Raw genomic sequence first — 4732 nt, forward strand, 5'->3', positions numbered from 1 at the left:
TCTCTACCACCTTCCTAGCCCAAGTTATTCCAGTAAAAGGAAGATGGCAAAATTTGCCATCCTGCTTTTATCCCCTTAGTCTAACCCTAACCCTAACCCTAACCCTAACCCTAACCCTAACCTAACCCTAACCCTAACCCTACCCTAACCCTAACCCTAACCCCTAACCCTAACCCTAACCCTAACCCTAACCCTATTTATTTATTTATTTTTTTTTTTTTTTTTTTTTTTTTTTTTTTTTTTTTTTTTTTTTTTTTTTTTTTTTTTTTTTTTTTTTTTCCCGCAACATTATCCCTCATCCTAAGTTAAATCCCAGATTCCTAACCTTAACCCTAGGACCCCTAACCCCAATCCCTGTCCCTAACCCCAACCCTTGGTTTTCCACCCCATCCCAATTTGTGATCCCTAATCCCAACCCCAGACCTTACTTCTGACCCCCAACCCCAACCCATGCCCCTTAACCCTAACCCCTGTCCCTAACCCCAACCCTTGGTTTTCCACCCCATCCCAATTTGTGATCCCTAATCCCGACCCCAGACCTTACCTCTGACCCCTAACCCCAACCCATGCCCCTTAACCCTAACCCTAACCTTAATTCCCAAATCTTTCCTTAGTTTATGTTCCCCAACCCCAACCCTACCTTAATTTCTGACACTTACCCTAATTTGTGACCCTTAACCCCAACCCTACATCCCTAACTCTTTTCCTTACCCCAAACCCCCTTGTCTTTTTCTTTTCACCCCCCCCCCCCTTTTTTTTTTTTCTCCCCATGCTACCCATTTACAAAAGTCGCAGGCCCCCAGTGGGATTCGAACCCAGGTCCCCTGGGTGGCAATCCTGCGGCTGTTCCACACTGCCACCTATTTTGTTAACTGACCCTGCTTAATACTTGTATTTGTCATCTTAGTGGTTTAATTTTTGTTTTTTTTCCTGTGCAATCCACTGGCAAAAGCCAGGGGCCCCCAGCGGGATTCGAGTCCCGGTCCCCTGGGTGGCAGCCCTGGGGCTGTTCCACATTGCCACCCATTTTGTTGACCAATTCTGCTTAATACTTGTATTTGTTATTTCAGTGAGGTGTTTTCTGCTTTTTCCTGTACAGGCCATCTCTCTAAAAAGTTGGTGGCCCCCGGTGGGATTCGAACCCCGGTCCCCTGGGTGGCAGTCCAGTGACTGTTCCACACAGCCACCCACCTTGTTGGCTAGCCATGTCTAATACTTGTATTTATCATTTGGTGGTGTGCTTTTTGTTTTGTTTTTTTTCCTTTGCAACCCATCTTTTAAAAAAAAGTTGGTGGCCCCCAGCGAGATTCGAACCCGGACCTTCTGGGTGACGGCCCTGCGGCTGTTCCACACAGCCACCTTATTTGCTGGCCAGCCTTGCTCAATACTTGCACTTATGTTTTTTTTTTTTTTTTTTTTTTTTTTTTTTTTTTTTTTTTTTTTTTTTTTTTTTTTTTTTTTTTTTATATAAAATTGGTTGCTCCTGGCGGGATTCGAACCCGGGTCCCCTGTGTTGTGGGTGGTGTCCCCTTCCCCATGCCTATTCTGGCAGATGAATACTCCGCTCCCAGATTCCATGAGGTTTTACTAACTTGGGCTCTAGGATCCATTTTAACAGTCATTTGTTAGGTTATTCTTCCCTGGTCTTTTTTGATTTTATCATTTTATGATTTTAAAGTCTTGTCGGTAGGCCAGTGCTTTTTAGGTCCACATCTGACTTCATGAACCCCATCCCTAACCCAACCCTAACCTAGCCAGTGCCATCGACAGACTTCTTTTTATTTCTTTTATCTTTATCTCTATTTTATCTGAATCAAACATTTATTCATTGGCTTTGTTACAATCCTCCTGAAAATGTACATGGTATAGGAATAGCTATAGAAAATGGATGGTGGGGAGGCAGGGTTTTGAACCCTGTTCTCCCGCACTGGAGTCTTTGACACTGCTCGGTGCGCCACTATATCAGCAGGAATGCTGTCCTTACATGACTAGAACCAATGGTTGGTTTTAACACATTTTCTCTTCCTACTTCTTTGACCCTCCCCCAGGGAGACCCAATCAGAGTGGGCCACACACTTTCCCTCCAAAATTTTGAATTTTCCCTCCAGTTTTTGGAATTTACTAACCAATCCTGAAACTCTGGTGTGGTGATTGGCTGGGACTGGCCCCCCCGGGGGTGGACCCAACCCCTCCCACCCCCGAACATCTACATAGGCACCCTGGCTGCCCATTCATTCTCCTTACCTCTGATGAAGCAATACTGTTTGCGAAACGTCAGGAGATTTTTAGCTTTTCTTGCACTTTCTTTGTTCCTTTTTTAACCAAAAGTACACCCCTGGAAGCCATTTTACTGACTTTTATGGGGGTTTTTTACTAAATTTTAACATTTAAATAAAGTTGAGTTTTTAATCGACGGAAGAGGTCGCTGCCGACTGATCCTCTCTACCAGCAACTATCCTGCCTCAATTTCACCAGCCGAGAAGCGAGTCTCCTCTTCATCCACAGGCGTCTTAAGACACAACCATCGTGTGGATCCAACCTACGACAAGACTGCCGCACTACAACACGGATGGAAGACTGAGACCCAGAATCTAAAACTGTTTCAAGGTAAGCACCCTTCCGTTTGATTAACCTAAAACTCGCTTTTTTTGTAAGGAACTTGATTGTACAGATCAGCTAATTAAATGAATGGTCAGCCAGCTCATAGAACACACACACATAAATATACACCTATACCACTAATGTCTCTTGTTACGCATGCTATATCCAGGCCCAATAATGACCAGACTACACAAGTCCGAACCCCTCGTGCCCGGCCCCCACTTACTCATCAGCGACCTGTTGTTTTGTCTGAACCCCCTCCTTTAGAAACGCGACGTCTCAGCAAGCAATATTTCAAATTGATCCAGGCCATCCACCATAAACATATAATAGATCGTTCCATTACCACAAACCAATTCCCCCCTGGTATGTTACGACAAGTAAATAGGCTTACAGAATTCATCAAACCGGCTGCTCCCTCACCTGATACACGAACAAAGGTTGCTAACAATACAACTTCCTGGATGCAAAATAATATGATCATTCTACAAGAACACTACTCTAGTATAATCACATCGTTTGGTTCACCCTCTAAAGACCCACTAGCCCTTCAAATAGCCATTGGTTGGGCTAGGAAACGCTACAATCATAAACTCACAATAGAAACTATTCATGCTGTGGAAGACACGCTAGGTTTTTCCCTTCATGATGTGACTGCTACCACCAGCTTACCTCCGCCCCCTAGGCCTCGCCAACCTGCTCCTAACACAGTTGCACGCCCCCCTCCCCTTCCTTCCATCCCAGAAGCAAGGGAGGAAAATGACTTTCCTCCCCTACCCAAGTCTGAAGCCCCTCACAAGTTATCACTCTATTTGGGGCCCCGCAGTTCCTTAGTAGAGGAAATAGCCCGTCATAACCTTCCATCTTCTGATAATCATCAGAATGTCTCTATATGTACTGAGGCTAGCCTACCTTCCACAAGCCAGGCCTTACAAAGGCCTTTTCCTGTGGCCACTCCCACCCAGTCTCCCACACCACGAGAAAGGGATCCTGTGATTACACCTGAATCTGCTCTCAACCCAAATCTCTCTCCGCCTGTTGAATGTAAATTGTCTGACATTCACTCAACGGTGCCACCTGTTGGTTTAACACAGGGAAGTAGCCCCAAGAGTGCATGTCACCCATCTGGACCCACTGCCTCAATTGGGTCCACAGCTGGTAATCTCGTAGCCTCGGACAAATCAGTCCCTTCTTATCCACAGTATGTACAGACTACCATTGATAAGAATCTTTATCATGCTGCTACTGCTGTATCACGTACGGCCTATCCACAACATGGGATATTGGCCTCTCCCCCACCCCCTGTGGCGTCCACCCCTCTGCCCCAAAGACCATCTAAGTCCAGAACCTTTAAATATACCATAGAAATTCAGAAAACACAACCTTCTTTACCAGTTTTAGAACTCTCACCCGTACTTCCCATCACCTCTAGTACACATGCCCATTACCCATCATTTTCTTTGATTTGTCCACAGCAATCAATTGAAGCTAACGCACCTCCATCTACAGCCATAGGCTCTGATGGCACCAAAATAAAAAACTCTGCTGCTGTACGGGAGGTTGGGGTTCAGGTCCATGTCCAACCCCAGGTAAATCCACCGGTTACTCCTGAGCTTGAGTCTGTTTCCCTCACCACCACTTACAATAAATCGAATGTTGCTGTTATCACTGAGGACTGCATTCAATCTGTGCTTTCCCCAACAGATCCTACTGGTGGGGTGGCTGGGACAGTAGAGCATTCGACTTCTCTTGATCCGATCACCTCTGAAAAAGAAAAAAATATCCCCAACATACCACCAAAGGAGGGCACTCCTAACATGATGAGTGGGACTCCAAAGGCCAACATGGCCACTCAGAGAGACCAGTCTGAGCCCTCCTTCCAAAACATTAATGAAGCCACTCAGCTCGAATCTCCTGGCCCCCCACCTGGGATCCCTACCACCCCATCGGCCACCCCCACTTCAACTCTTGCTTCAGATCCTCCTCATACCATATTTCAGACGCCCCTTTCATCCACCCGTTTCAAACCGTCTTATCATATAGCTCGCCCTCACCGTAAATTGACAGATTGGCAATTCAAACCTCGAAAACCCGTTCTTGTTTTAGGAGATTCCAATATCAATAGAATACC

General features: G+C 45.7%; 1 long non-coding RNA gene across 1 annotated transcript; it reads left to right on the forward strand.

Moving 5' to 3' along the window:
- The first annotated feature begins 3880 nt into the window (after positions 1-3880).
- On the forward strand, positions 3881-4480 carry LOC124055963. The gene is made up of 2 exons (XR_006842897.1): positions 3881-4190; positions 4306-4480. It is a non-coding gene; the product is annotated as an uncharacterized LOC124055963 (long non-coding RNA).
- The last annotated feature ends 252 nt before the right edge of the window (positions 4481-4732 follow it).

Source organism: Scatophagus argus, unplaced genomic scaffold, assembly GCF_020382885.2.
Source record: "Scatophagus argus isolate fScaArg1 unplaced genomic scaffold, fScaArg1.pri scaffold_35_ctg1, whole genome shotgun sequence".
NCBI lineage: Eukaryota > Metazoa > Chordata > Actinopteri > Scatophagidae > Scatophagus > Scatophagus argus.